Raw genomic sequence first — 16,791 nt, 5'->3', positions numbered from 1 at the left:
TTGAGTTTGATTTCTATTTTAGTTTATTTTTTGACTTAATCTCTATTTTCACAAGGTAATGTTTGTTTCTGCTTCTGCAACACAGACAAGTTAAGATATCTGTGGAATTGTGCCCTGGATTGGGAAGTATTTGTATTTAAATCAATTAAGTGCAGAAAACTAGGAGTTTGCCTATTTCTAATATTTAGGATGTGATATGCACTCAAAAAAAAAAAAAAAAAACTAACACCACCACCAAAACAATAATTTGAGCTAATCATATATTTTAGGATGGAGGACTAGAGAATACCTGGTCATGTCCACAACTATCTGAACAGTCACACACCAGACAGAGTCACATGCTGGGAACCATATCCACCACTGCTAATGACATTTAAGTCCCAAAAGCTATAAGATATAGGTATAGAGTTGAACAGACTGAGAATATTGTTTCTTTCTTAATTTCCAGTAACAAAAAGGAATTAATTACATGGAAATGCTCTGGTTGGCACAAGCAAATAAATATTGGTTTTGAAGAATAAGACAGCAACACATCACTATCCCAGCAATTCAGGAAATAGTCCCACTGTGAGCTCTGTCATGCCTACATAAATTTAGGTTTCTGCTGAGATCGGTGCTGTCTTGGACATCCAGACAGATTCAGAGGCCCAAGGGCAATATGTGTAAGAGGAATAATCCTCAGAAGGGAAAGAGCAACTGAGGAGGAGAAAAATAAAATTGTGGTTTATCATCAGAAGGTAGAAAAGTCAGCCAAAAAATAAACTGAAAGAAAATTGTTTTCTCTGTTCAAGGGAGGTAGCTAATTAAAGCAGAACAGCTGGCTGATCTGAGACTACACAGTGGAGTTTAATAACCTCTTAACATCCCAGAAGCGGAGCGTGTGGTCTGATGGACAGAGGTGCTGAGTTCCTGAGGCGCTTCAGAGTAGGAAACTGATGCTCAGTATATTCAAAAACGGGATCAGCGATCTTAACCAGGATTAAGAGTCCTGTAGCTTGTTCTGATAGTGACATTTATTTGCACAATTCACTCCTACTCCCTTCTGGCCTTGGAATTTCCAGCTTAAAATTTGTAATAGAAGGAGATATTTTGGCATCTCTTCAAACAAACCAGACATTTACAGATGTGTGTGAAACATTCTGTGACATATGAAGCCAACATCTGTAAACAGAACTGCATTGAGCATGGTGGGAATTCAATCTGCTTACTCAGAGGTTGGACACGAACTCACAGAAAAACTGGGACTCGCCCAGAACCGTGGTGAAGAGTCAAAGTCAGAGTTCCCAGCACCTGAGTCATGTCCTCAGCTGAGTCATCAGCACCTCTGTCCGTGCACGGCCTCATCCATGATGCCTCATGTCCTCTTCCTTTCACTCACTCCTGGTTTGCTTCTAATTTAAACTGAGCAATTCTAACATTTATCCTGGGTTCAGATTGATGTGTGCACCTCTCTTGGTTGTCTCCTTTTGTCTCCTTTTTCTTCTCCTTTTTCTTCTCCTTTTTCTTCTGGTTGTCTCCTTTTTCTTCTCCTTTCCCACAATTCTGTCCCGCTCAAGATTTGTGTCAGTGACTAAGACCTTTCCTCCAGTTTCTATAAGAAGCATGGACTTGGAGCACATCTCCTTTATTGTCCATTACCCACCCTTCACTCACTCTGCCTAGGAGGTTGAGGACAGCAGGACAACTCCAAACCCCTGTCCAGGGAGGAAGAACACCCTGATTTTCACTGATCAAAACAAAAACTTTCCCTAATCATAAGCATTACACTGTTTTGTATGGTCAGGACAACAATCACTGTGTTTTCAGACTGTGATTGTCTTCATTAGAAAATTAGCACAAGATAGCTTGACCATGGACAAATAATCTTGTGATCTGTAAGCCATCTTGTGACTTGGGAAATGTGTTGTCATAGCTGAGTTATGGCTGACAGAATGTCAATGCCAGCTCAGCTGCATTAGCTGGGGACTGGGTCATATTCAGTGCATATTCAGTGGTTCATAGGCAGCCACTTACTCTGTATTTCAACATCAAATGCAGCAAGGAAGGTAACAGTGATAGCAAGGAGTTAATTGACACCTGCCATCCTCTCTTCTTCTCTCACATTTTTTACATTATTTGACATTTTTTGAGTGTCATATCTCTGTCCTGGGGTAACATCTGTTCAAAATTATCTTTACTAACTCATTTTTTTAATAATGGACCACCATTTTCTGTCTGGAAAAATTATAATAAAAATGTTTCAAAAACAGTCTTCTGCTTTTTTGTTCCAAAGAATTACAAGGGATAATTTAGCAGCGGTAAAAATACTCAATATTCCCTAATTTAAATTTCATATAACAACGACTGCATTCACCTGCAGTAATTGTTACTCATCGCTTATACCCATGGTCACAATATTAAAAAACTATAATCAGGTCAGACAATACTGTAATGTAGCTACAATATAGCTTCCTGGTCCTTCATGAGAAAAGTTTCAAGTTCTTACCTAGTTTTTACTGACTAACACTCAAATCAAGGATGTTTGTAGCTCTGTGTGGACATGCCCCAGACAAATGGACATGCCTCTAAATGGGCAAAGAGCAAACACAGCTTTACAGAGAAAGAAAAACAAGCAATCTCTCATGTTGGTCAGATAATATTTGGGAAAATTACAAGAAAGGATATTTAATATATTGAAGTTCATGTAAATGAGTCTTTGACACCACCACCTGCTTAATCAGGACTATCCCTACATATGATGCAAGCACAAGAATCATCAAAGCTTCCTCATCCCTGTCTGTGGTACCATTAACCTGTGGCAGTGTTGTTTTATAATTAAAAGTCCTAATGTTCTCAAATGAACAGCAATTTACTGGATGAAGCAATTTAGATTCTCAGAGGTCATAAAGGCTTTGTCCAGTTAAGCAACATAAATAAATAGGTGGGGTAGTTTTAAGTACCATGACCAGCAGCTCTGTGAGGTGCCCAGCTGCTGCCGGGCACAGGCAAAGCTGGAAGATTTGGAAACACAATCCCTGCACACTGAGCCCGGCTGTGCCAGGACTGGCCCCCGGAATCACTGAGCACAGGGATCCATCCAGTGCCGCCCCTGCCCCAGCCTGAGACATTTAGCAGAGGCTGCAGGTTCAGCCACTCAGGGACTGCGGCCCCAAATCCTCTTGTGAAGGCTTGTGCTATTTTTCCTTCACATGACTTAATGGGACGTGCTCTCATGTTTGTGGGCAGTCAGAAATACCCTTTGCTCCATGTGATAACAGCTCCTGGAGAACTGAGAAGCCTGATCCAATTGCCTTCCCAGCCAGGGGAGATTCAGGACCAGCTCTCTCTCCTCTACCTGATCAGGGCAGCCACTCCTGTAATCTCTGCTGAGTTCAGTAGCCATGGCATGTTACAGAAGCCAGCTGGGAAGTACCAAAACTCATTTTCTCACCTCCCGCTGCGTGTTGAAGCTGACAGCCTAAAGGCTCATGGATTCTGAGCCCACTCACTCTTCACAAGGGCACAGGATGGACAATTGCCTTTCCACTATATTTTGAATTTCCCTTAGGCCTAGGCACCGGCCTGTCCAGTGTGGCAGAGCCACGCACAGGCTCAGGAGCCGCCCTGCAGACACTTTGGGAAGGGTCAAGTTGTAAAACGAAGCACTTTGTGATCTTGGGTCCTGGGACTGTTGGGTGTCCACTGAGCAGAGGGGGACTGGGTGGTATTTCATGGGACGATTCAGGTCAACCAAAGTCTGGTCTTGGATTTTTAAATGTTTAATTTGATCCACTACTGAATTATCAGATTTTCTGGCAATAGAAAACATGGTTAAACCATAGCTTCAGTCCATCTAAAGATAATATATATGCCCAAATAATTTGGCAATATAAATAACTCTTAATAAATCCAGGCCCTCCTAAATTGACCTTGTTATCCTATACCATCAAATCAAGTTTCGTAATGATATGTAAAGACAATCACATTGAATTAAAACTTCCCATTCATCATGTGAACACAGAACATTCACATCTCCTGTCACACTGGCCTCTTCCCTAATATTATAAAACAATAAAAGGAATTGCATTCATACCTTCCTCAGCAGTAAAGTAAGAGTATTTGCCAGATCTGTGTGCACCTTTGTCAGAATGCAGCTTTTTTTTCCCAGCAAGCCTGGTACTCTTCTCTTTTGCCAATGGGCAAAATACAATCCCATAGCAAAATGGTTTTCCAACTCTTTTCATCTTCAGAAGGAACATCAAATTAGAGGAAGGATGAAAGGTGTGAAGTTGAAGAAAGTCAACAGTTAGATCTTAGCTATTTCATCAGCTGTTAACTTGAGCAAACCTTGTAACCTTTACACATGTAATGCATTTATATTTTATCATTAATTCCACTGTAGAGCATGGCATGTTGCAGATGAGAGGTTCAAATAGATTAAGACTATGAAAATATATAAAATATAGGATGTACTCCTCTTAATGTAAGGCTTAATTTGTAAGGGAGAGAATAAAATTATCAATGACTACAAATTACCAATGTCAATTACAAATTATTAATGACTGCATGAGAAAAATAATTGGAAAATATCTGTTTTCCTCATAACAAAAACCAAGAAGGATGTCTAAAGTTGTATGTCAGGCAGTCTGGGCACGGCTTCAATGCTGATTAGGGAAGGACTTGCGGAGCTTCTCCTCCACTTTGCGATGACAGATTATTCCGTGCAGATGTACTAAGAGGGATTTAGTCCTATTAGCCTTCTTCCCTCTGCCTCATAAATCATTTACTGCTAGCAACAGATTTACTTAGCACATATCTCAGTGATTTAGTAAAGGTAATGAGCGACAAAATGGTTTGATTTGCAGCCAATCTACACTACTGATATCTTTAAAGTGTTTCCAGCCTGGCCACTGTTGGAAGAGCACTTTTCAGGGCAGTTATCAGAACAAAGCTGAACTTCCTCAGCCTGCTCAGGTCCTATTGCTCATGATTTGCCTTCAGAAAAGTCTTCAAGCTTTGTTTTGCAGCCTGCAAATTTGCATATAAATAGATCTGAATTGGTAATTATATTGGTCTTGGCAAGCTTTTTTTATCCATTTTTGCTTTTTGAACATTAAATAGAGACGCAAATTGTTTTATGGGTCGTATTTTCACATGTTCTTTACCTTACACATTTATTTACATCATAAGCAAAATAAATCCATTCTGGTCAGATAATATCTTGTAGTCTCATGTGCCTCACACCTTCCTCTGTTAAAGCAACCTGTGCAGCTGTGTCCTGTGAGTTTTCTCATACAGAGTCCTGATTCCCACTTAGATTTGTCTGAGACAGAGAAATTAGTTAATTGGAAGGGAATCTTTAACTGAAGTCTTCAAGTGACAAACCAGATTCTAGGCATTCAGTTAATACAAAGAAATCTTTCACTGAACTGAGAGCAAGAAGAAGAGGGTGGTGAACAAGAACAACCAGGATGAATTTTCCAAGGACAAATGCCTGGCTAATCCAACAAGGTGAACTGACAAAGACAAACTCTGCCTGGTTAACCTGAGCCTTCATACAGGAGGTGCTTTGAACAAGGGGAGAGCAGTGGACATCAATTAGCTGAAGTTTAGGAAAACTTTTATCTGGTTTTTCAGGAATATCCTTGTTGTCAAACTGGGGACATATGAACCAGATGGGTGGACTACCCAGGTGGGTTGAAAATTATCTGAACAATGAGACTCAAAGGGTCGTGATCAGTGATTTGATGTCCAGGTGCTGACTCACCACTCACACTTGGACTGATCTTGCTTAGGGGCTCATAGGCAGCACAATATTTTTGAGATTTTAAGAACCCCTTGGGCCTAAGAACAGAACACAACCAAGGCAAGGTGGAGAGGGCACCAAAAAGAATACCATGGTCAACACAATGGAGGGCAGAACTGTCTTTCAGAGGGATCTCAGACAGGCTGGAAAAATGGACAAGCCAAAAGCTCATGGTGTTCATCAAAACAAAAGCCAAGTCCTATCCTTGGCATGAATCAACCCTATGCAGCTGTGCACTCTGGAGGTCACCTGGCTGGAAAGGAGCTTTGAAGAAAGGAATCTGGGAAACCCTAACAGACAACAGGTTTAGGATGGGACAGCAGTGTGCCATTGGAGGATGGAAGAGCTGCACACAGAGCTGTGTGAGCAAGGAACCAGCAGGCAGATCAAGGGAGGCGATTCTTCACCTTCATGTAATACTCTTCAGGCCACACCTGGAATACCTGTCCAGCTTTGGTTTTCCCAGTAGATACTGATAGACCACGAAAAACAGAAAAACTTCAGCAAAGGGCTGCTAAGTTCTTCAGGGACTGAAACCCTTTGAGGGGCTGGAGGTGGGACAGTCCGGTCTGATTTCGATGACTTTGGAAAGGATGTTGCACCAGACAACCTCCAGAGGTCCCTTCCAACCTAAACAATTTTATGGCTCTAAGACTGCAAGTAAAAAGAAGCTCAGGTTTTTTCTCACTGCAAGTGATGTAAAAATTAAATGTAGTGAAAGAAAAAAAAAAAAAAAAAAAAAAAAAAAACCACACCGACCAACAAACCAAAAAAAATCAGATTTTCTAAAGAGAAATTCTTCATGAAACACAGAACTGTTTCCATTGTTGCAAGACATCTGAGAAAAATTGATGCCTAAAACTTTAATTCATAGCAGGCAATATACTGAATTTTATTCTCAAAGAACAATTGCTCTGATTGAGCATGTGATGAAAACTGCTGTGGGGAAAGATGCTCCTCAGCAGATTTGCTTAGGAGTGTCCCAACCCATGCATATTCACAGCCCACATGCCCTCCCAGTGTTGGCATCATTAGCATTTTTTTCCAGAAGTCAATCAGTATTTACTGCATTTTGCTATTTACCAGCACAACATTAAGAAAAATTCTTACATGCTTTCATTCACACATTAATAAATTGGCCACATTGTCACATGGGATACCTAAGTGGTAACATAAATAAAGCAGACACTGAAACCAGACACACTGAATTTTTTTGACCAATCAATCTAACAGCATTGCAACTTATATAGGTTTTGTTCATTGTTTCTCCTACCTACCATTTTTACTTAACATTCTAGGAATAGATAAAACATGGGTCTGAAACATTATGGTGTTATCTGGCATTCTTCAGCTCTACATATTCATCTGCCTGTGAATATGCCCTAACCAGAGCCTATCAATTTCTTCCGGCACACAAGAAAAGGACACTTTCTGGTGATGTTGTACAAACCTGAAAAAAAATTATATCCCAGTGTAACTTTAAAATAGTATGTGTGTATGTGTGTGAGAGCAAGAGGGACTGTCTTGCTAAACAGAGCACTCAGTAAAGAGCAGAAATCCTGAATATGAAACACAGTGAGGTCTTAGAGTGACTGTCTCAGAAATCTTTGTAAGGTGCCCAGTTCTGCTGCTGGCCCAACATCTGCTAGATAAATCTATTCAAGGCCTCAAAGAAGAGCAACATTTCACTTTGGGATGCCTGTTAAGCTTGGACATTAGGTTCCAAGTACTTTAGTGCTGTGGACTTTAGTGCTGTGATGCTAGAAATTAACAGAGCTGCAATTCTAAGCAACTAAAAAATATTAAAGTCAAAACCAAAGTAACTGCAGAGTTAAAAAATTAATTTAGATGACAATTGAATATAGAACTTCCAGACCATGATGCCATATGTTGGCATATAATTCTGTTTTAGTTCTGCTTTGGGAATTTATGTCTTTTTTGGCACTATATAATTTAGTGTCCAAGTTAATTTTGGAATTCATGGAAAGTGAATGGGAAAAGTGCTTTAAAGATGACATTTATATTTCTTGGAAAAAGGATTTCTCATTCATGAAAGACGTGCTTTAAATAATTTCTTTGGGGATTTAAAGAAGGATTTACATACAGAGGGTCAGGGGGGAAGCTTAGCAGCATGCATAGGCATAAAACTAGAGCCTTGCTCAATCAAATGCCTTCAAGAGAGCAACATGTTGGCTTTGCTTCCAGATGTGGAGCTGAATCCATAACCTTATTAGGAGCTAACCACATTTCAAGTTCCATTTGCAATGATCACGGATTAAGTTGATTACCCAAAAGATTGCAACAGCTATGGGCTTAAACAGACATTTATGTGTCTATTAACATCATTGTAATTAGCTCTTTGTTCACACATTACAAAATAATTCTAAACTAAGCTATGAAAATCATTTACACAGCTACTGTCCTTGCCTAGTGCTGTGTGACATTCCTGAACAGTGAGTGGGTACAAAAAAGGGCTTATATAACTTATTCTTTCATTCTTTTGGTATATGCACAGTCCTATATGGTTTATATTCATATATAGAAACATAAGTGTAATTTCTATACTCTAGACACTGTAATGTTGATCATGTAGTTCCTCTTTTACAATTTAGGTAGATCATAGCCTACAACATCACACAGTCATGTACTGCAATAAGCAGGGCTTAAAACTACCACAAATTTTGAATGGCTACATTCAAAACAAATGGTCTTGATTTTAAAAGTCTGTATAATATTTAGGCAGCTCCTGACCACAGTTAGCTCCCTTGTTCTGGCACATGTTTAAATGTCCCATATACCCAAAAGGAAGCTATAACTCTACTAAGTCATGCCTTAATGGCTGTGAATCCATGACAAAATTTTGTCCTCCGTGTTTGTAGGAGGAGGTCACTGTTGGCATTGCTGACAACATCTCTCAGGAAGCCCTGCTCTCTGGAGGGGGGATGATGCAGGGGACCTGACAGCTCATCCCCAGAGAAACCCAGCCCTGTTTGCCTCAGCAGATCTGGTGGGAGCATCCTTCTGCCACTGCCAAGAGTTCTGATTCCTCAGCAGCTTCCGTGCCAGCCCCACCATTTGTCTTGTGGGGTAACCCGGGCTTGAGCAGCACAGTCACACTGCCCAGCAGCTCCTTGTGACTCAGAAACCACGACCCCTCTGAGCCAGGGTGCAGGGCTGGCACAGCAGCACAGAGAGCTGCTGACCTGTGCCACATCCTGCCTACAACCTGTGTCATCCTCAGACACCACTTGGCCCTCAGAACAGCCCTCCGTCCCCAAAAGTATTAGGCAGTTGTAAGACAAATGCACAAGGGAATGGTTTTCATTATACAGTCACATCTTTGATTTGGAACTTTCTCTTTCCCACCCTGAACTAGAGCCACCATAAATGAAGTCAAACCAAATATCACCTGGAAAAGAAGGATAAACTGAACCCTTACTGAGCTGACAATACGGCAAGGGCTGGGGTTTGTTTACATAGATTAAAATTTCTGAGTATGTAGACAATGACTTCATGACATGATATTTCGAAAAAAATTATTTGAAGACCAGGTGGTAGAAGCTGAAATGGCATGTTTAAATTCAGAATGTTTAATTTTAATCCACTCATTCTGTTAATATTGCATTCTTCATATTCCTGGGGATTCTTTCCCTCCTTTTCCAGGACCAATACCCCTTTTTATATGCTTGAGCATGAGGCAGTGAGAGGAACAACTGCAAACTGCATCTCTTTCCAGGATGAACCACAGCATTTGTGATATTCACTTATCTTTTCCTCAAGATCAGGAAGACTTCTCTCCTTTACAGATATTTTTTCAAAGAGCATCTTGACACTCCCTTGCTTTAAAGCCTGGCCTGGGTTAGAGCAGCCATTATAGTTGTAATTCATTTGCATTTATGGCATTTCATACTTCTGTTCTGTAACAGAACTGTAAACAAGAAGAGACTGCCTTCAGAAATGAGATTCTGGGCTTCATGGTAAAACCCTAAATCTCTTACCTGGGCCTTGGTATTTTCACTGTAATGGAGCTGGTTCTTGGTAACATGTAATTCCTGAACATGGGGTACATGCTTGTTTTGAAATGCACTATAAATTACCAGTGATAATTGCCTTATCATAATTTTACAAACATAAATATGCAGCGAAATGACATACAACACTGTCAACAATGTCATTGGCTGAAAAGAATGTCAGCCACAACTAAATGCAGAAATTAGTCTAAATCCAGTTAATTATGGAATTCCCTGGAATATGACCTTCACTAGATACCAACATCTTTCCAAAAGCATAATTTAGTCAGATAACAACATATTATCCTTTGTACAGTCCTGCTCAATGTCTTACCCTTACCAGAAACTGTCTTCCAGCTCACATGGGTGGCAGCTGCTCCCAAATATATTTCCACTGGCCAGCTGCCCCCTACATACATTTTTTGTCTTGCACCAGTTAGCTCACAATGGCTAGTGGCTCATCTCAGCTCTTCATAGATGGAAATCATATCTTCCTGTTCTGTAGGATGGTACAAAATCAAATACTTTTGGGGGTTTATACAGGCACAACACCTACAACACCCATCCTGAAAGAGAACCACCAAGTACCCACCTTACAGTTCCCTGGCTGAGCGCTGGAAAGGGCTCTGAAATTCACAAGATGTATTCAAATATGTTGCATACTTGATACAGATCCATTTCAAAGTAACATCGTCTTGAAAAATGTGAAGTCTAACCACTGCTACAAATTACATAAATGCATACAGAGATGGCTACAAATTACAGAGGGAAACATTAAGTCTCAAAGTAGCCCCTAAGAGTATGTGGTTAGAAAGAACCTCTGAGGTTTGATTCTCTTAATGACTTTGAACTGGAGGAGAGAAAGGAAATTATTCTGATGTTCTGCTTCTTGTAAAATGCTCTGTGGGTTCGCTGATGAGACTGCTAGCCATAGCTGTGATCACACTGAATTTTGTATTCCCCTTCAGGTATCTTTCTTTGATATTGTGACTAAGGCAAACAGATTCAATGGGATTCAAAGAAAGAGCAATGATTTGTACCCAAGATCTGAACATCAACATCAGTTGAGGAGATTCATTAAACAAAAAATAATTTCAAAAGCCATCACCTACTATACCTGACAGTGTAAGGCCAGTTTTCCTTAGAAAAGGAAGGATGAAAAATTTCGTAATAGCAGGGAGCCTTGCAGTTCTGAAACTTGGTAGCTGAGGCATGCAAACATGAAAATTTACTCAGATCTCTGTGCATTTTGAATATTGACTCCCTGTGCCCCTGCATTGATTGAAAGCAGATACATCCATCAGCAAAGAGCACGAAGGTAGAGTTGCATGGGGTCTGCCAAGTCTTATTTACATTTCTGCTGTTTCAGTCAGAGGCCAACAGTTGTTGCCCCTGAAAAAGTACAAAAAAGGAAATACGCAGTCTTTCTGTTGTGGGGTTTGGGGGTTTTTGAGGGGAGTGAGGGGAACCGAGTTCTAGGAATCACAGAAAGTTAGTATCTGACCTAGGTTTAGGCACCTAATTTAGACTTGCAGGCTAGGAGGAAGTCTTGCCAGATTCCTGGATGTGCTGTTGAACCAGGTCTTTTCTGTTCATGGAATATCATGGTGTACTTGAGGACAGTCACATCCCCACTATGAAATCTTCACCTGGAGTTTCACCACAATGCCATGGAATTGTCCATTTACATGATGACACCTGGCCCCTGGCCTCTGGCATGAGGCCCAGAGCCACCATGAGCATCAAACACAACAGGACTGCACTAGACCGTGGCTCTTACAGCTGAATCCACCAACAGAGACACCACGCTGCTCAGGTTATACTGAGAAGAATTTTAAAATTATCAGAAACACAAAAAATTACATATGTTTCCTGACTAAAGTTGTATGACTGTGAAGAGCATTCAGTCTGTAGGGACATATTAGCAGAAAGCTTTCTTTTCTGCAGGAGGACGTGGAGCAAATGTACCTGATGGTGGACAGGTCTAAGTGACCAACAGCATCTGGTCTATTAAAAAGGATGGCAGTACTAAAGAAAGTCATAAAAGAAACATCTTCTTATCAAGCTGCCATTATATTTGAGTAGTATCATCCCCATGTGAAAAAAGTTGATGGCAAAAGCATTCATATTGTGGCCAAATAGTTGAATGGAAGTTATGGACTATGTTTGTGCTACCTGGATGGTGTCTGCTCTTTTCTTAAAGTAAGAAATGTTTCAAAGTTTATAATTTTTGGTCGTTAATTTAATATCATAAGAGGCTGTAATATGTAATGATTGCTATGACAAGCATAATCACTGAGCTTCTGCTGATTTCTTTGTCTTAGAAATCACCAGAAAATTCAATAACATACTTTCGCATTTCATTTTTTGATGGAATGTAATGTTTTGCCAAAGCCTACACTTTGCAGAGGTGCCAGTGGATCACTACAGTTTTCAACTTAAGGCTCATTTTCTTTGAAAAAGAAATTAAGAAAGCAGTCCTTTTCAATTTAAAAAGGAGTGTTTCAACAGAATTACTCTTCAAAATGCTTGCATGATTTCTTTTCTCTTCTAACCCAGAATAAAAACAAATTTTGAAACATCAACATTTTATGTACTGGAACTGCTACCCACTGGCCAGCTCCACTTTTTATTGAATCCTTGTGTTCCACATAATGAGAAAGCACTTTGTACTGTTTGTTCCCAAGTCAGACGTGACAGAAAATCTGGCTACTCTTTCATTTATGTATTTCTTTATAGGCATTTTCTGTGGAGCTCACATATGGGAGAAACTCTTCTGTCGATTGGATTACCAAAATACAGTTTTGGGTTTTTGAAAAAATCTAACAATTACAAAAACCACTCCACCCGCCCTCCACCCCCCCCCCCAAAAAAAAAAAAAAAAAACAACAAAAAAAAAAGGCAAAAAAAAAAAAACCCAAAACCCAAACAAATGAAAAATGGAAAAGAAAGTAGTTTAACAAAGAGAGTGTTAATTACAATTTGCTTCATTTAGTACTTTTTCTATTTGTGCATTAAGATTTCAGCATGATGAAAATATGGTAATAAACTCTACTTGAAGATTTTGTATAGGGGATATAATTACACATACATAAAATCATAATGTGTGGAGGTTTCAAAATGTTTTAGTTCTTCTAGAATGTCTAAAATGTGCCTCCTATAATCAAAATTTGAACATAACTTTTTATAATATGCGCATAAAACTGCATAATCACATTACCAAACTGCATCTTACCACTTGGAGTTTTGTTTTACAGATCTCTAGTTTGTGGGCAGTTTAATAAACAAGGATTGGGAAATCCTAATTACGTCTGTATGTCGTTTATGAAGTCAGTAGATCTACTTGTATAATGTTCAGCCTAGTCATGTGAATTTCATTCTGTCCAAAGTATTACGCTCATTTATATAACCACCCCATTCGTTTCCTGTTTCTGTATTCAGTGTAGAAATAATGAAGCTCTTGAGACTGCTCAGCTTGGACTCTTTCTTGTGATTTCCAATGAATGGATTTGGTTATGTAGATTTTCCTCATGCATATTTGCAGACAATTATAGCTCAGCACTGTACTCATTTTATGGGAATAACTTCTTGTAGAAAAATGACACATTTAGTTATCTGTAACATAATTTTTATCATCTGATTTGATACAAGAACAATAGCAGCAAGAAAATTTTAAATTCATTTTGTTTTTTAACTTTATTAGGAATTAGGATAACCATGAATTTTGTAGAATCAAGGATTATAAACAATGGGGACTTTAGATCAACAGGAACTAAACCAAAATAAAATACATCTTGTGAGCATTAGGTACTAGAATCAGATAAAAAAAATAATTTCACAATGTAATTATTAACAGTGTCATAAACTAAAACAATGAAGATGACATTTAACTGAAAAGATCTGGGTTTTAAAAGTTGTAAAATTCACTAGAATATATTCCATTGAGATATTAACCAAAAGCTCTCTGAAGTGAAAATACATTATTCTAATGCATTGTTTAGTTTACAAGAAAATATATAACCTTAGCTAGCTGTTCAAAAAGTTTAATTCAATTAAATGTTCACTTTTATTTTACATTCCATTTGTTTCATTGTCTGTGTGCTGTTAACCTTACAGGTAAAAAAGAAAGTCTGCACTCTAGTTAATCATGCTCAGAATTGAAATGGCAGGTGTTTTTCAGGATGCAGAATTTCTGTAAGTGGAATAATGCAGCCCCACTAAAATGCCAAAATTTTTATCATGTTTGGTTGGAAAATTCTTTCCCGTATTTCCAAAATTAATTAGCATATCTTTTGAAATCATATTTCCATAACGTTTGTCATCCAGGAAACAGAAGGGCTGGGCTTATTTGAATAAAAACAGGTCTCTCATTTCCCTAATTACTATTTAATGTTGTCCTCCCTCCATCATTAAAAATTCATTTCTGAAATCATAATTAAATAACTAACAAATACAGTAGTTTCTACTTAGTAAAGGAAATAACTAGATGATTTCCTACATTCTATGCCATTGTGCTCTATAAACATCATATGATCTTATGCTTCCCCATGCTGGAATCAAATCCTTCTTCACAGCTAAACATGTGAACAAAGGGCAGAACTCTGCAGAATTTTTTGTGTGTAATGTTTCATTGGCTAAACTTACAGCCAAAAAAATGCTCAAAATGCTTTTCATAATGATTTTTTTCTGAAAATGAAGGAACACAAAGGAATGAGGGAAGGCCATAAGGGCCTTCTGCAACTGAACACCAAACATTTGACACAAAACTACCAACAAGATGAATTGTTACTGAAAAAAATGATATTTTCTGATAAGTTGTTTACCAGCAGGGAGTGTGATTATACATTTTCTTCTTCTTTATATGAACTGCTATAGAAATTCATTTGCAAGGAAGGTCTTGATGTGTAAGCAATACTCAGGTATTGGTCAACACCTGCTGCAGAAAACTTCTGTTCTAATGCCAGAGGGGAAATGCAATGATGTGCATAATCTGAAATGGTGCTTCTCTCCAGTGTTAGAAGGTGAAGAGTTGAAGAGACGATTGCTAATAGTAGGCACTTTTATTTCCTTTCTGTGGCTGGCAGAACAAGAAACGCTGAGGTCGGTACTGGGAATCAGGTTCTGAACTCTTGTTCAAATCATATTAAAGAAATTAAAGATTGAGAATGGATGAAAGTTTTTAAGTATTAAACTTTCTTCCTTAAAATATGGAATAATAGATGTTGTTTTAGGGGACTAGCTTTAATGTTTGCATTCAACAATTTGAACCTTCAGGAACTGACTATGTACATTCAGTTTCTGTAGAAAGCAATCCCAGTGCCTGTACTGATAACTGAGATCTTAGCTGCTCTTCAGAAAATAACTGATCTATACTTTAATTTACTATGGTTTGTTCACCAGAGCCTTCTAGAATGACTGACACCATGTCCTTTACACATTATTTATGAAGAAATTGACTACTGCAACAATAAAAGAGAACAAAAGAAAGTAGTCTGCTTAAAAATGAAAACCAAAATAGTGTCACTGATTTCAAGGAGTGCTCAGAATGGTCCTTTTCTTCTTGCAAAAACAGCTGATATTTGTGAAAAGCCTGAAATCTACCACCAACAAACTCCTGATCTCAGTTTGAAGGATAGAAGCAAACACCTGATCAAAAAAGGTGGTTTGGGAGAATCAAACTAATCAAATATGTTCCTCTAACTTACCAACAGAGAATGAACAGTTAATGAAGGGAGTGAGAGGTTATTTAGGTTGATGTCTTACATGTGAAATGCTTGGAAAAGATTTCTCAAGCTACTTCCAACCTGTGCAGGTAAGTTTTCCCTGAGTGGTACAGAATCCCAGTTTATGTACATCTGCAACAAAGTCAATCTGTGCAGTTCTGTGCCCAACCAAATGAATTCAGGGCCAGTGGAATATTCAGAGGTAATTACCCACCCTTTAAACAACAGGCATAGAAACACAAGATATAGAAACACAACCTACACTATTTCAAATCAAATGTGGCTTCCATGGAGACATGTTATGTTTCCCTACACTTCTAATACAGATGCATCCAGAGGAAATGAGAGTAAGTGGGTTTTGCTTGCAAATATCTCTCAGATTGAAGAGGCAAGCAACCCTCAACAGTGAACTGAACAAAACAGATGCTTCTACCCCACAATTCACTTTCTACCCCACAATTCACTTGTCCTATTTCAGATTACTTATTTTAGGATGAATTGTTTTTTTACCAAATTTAAGTGCCTGATTTTCTGCTGAGCACAGTCTAAACAGATTTAGAGGTACACAGCTTTGCTGGGAATTACCAGCACGTGGAAAATAACCCTTTCCTCCCCATCTTCTCAGAATTTGTTGAGATCATACAGGTTTTTGTTGAGATAATAAAGATTTTTGAAGAAGGCAATAGACATGAGTCTCAAAGAGACATGCTATTACAAGGAAAAGCTTCAAGAATTGTTCTGACCATGGAAGAGAAAGGACTGACATTATTTCAGTTATCAGTGTCTCAGCAAAGGTAGAGCCTTTTTGTCTCAGCAGAAAGAAATCCCACATTAATAGAAAGGGAAACAGAGTGCGCCAAAAAGCTGTGCCAGAAAGCAGATGCAGGTTACTGGAAGATGCTGTTGTAGGACCTCATGAAAAGAAAAATTATTGAGGTTGTCATATTGCCTCACACCCAAATTTGTGCAAGCCTTTCACAGCTCTGTATTTTTGCCTGTTTGCTGCCTCCCTTTTCACGGCTGGTGCGGACAGCAGCACTCAGCAGGGTGGTCCATCAGCAGGACTCCTGGCCCAGGCTGTGCAGACACAGCAGAGCCACACCGTGCTGCCATGGAGCCACAGCTGTGGTCTCTGCTGCCCAGAGAGTCATGGCACCACACAGCTCTCCTGCAAGCTTTTTATGGCCTGTTTTGAGAAATCTGCTGTGATTTTCAGAGTTGCAATGCCATATAAAACCAAGTCAGTTTCAAGCAGTTTCAGGTTTCACTGCTA

The sequence above is a fragment of the Melospiza georgiana genome, chromosome Z, assembly GCF_028018845.1.
Source record: "Melospiza georgiana isolate bMelGeo1 chromosome Z, bMelGeo1.pri, whole genome shotgun sequence".
In the NCBI taxonomy this organism is placed as follows: Eukaryota; Metazoa; Chordata; class Aves; order Passeriformes; family Passerellidae; genus Melospiza; species Melospiza georgiana.
The sequence above is the reverse complement of the archived record's forward strand: the minus strand, read 5'-3'. Positions refer to the sequence as shown.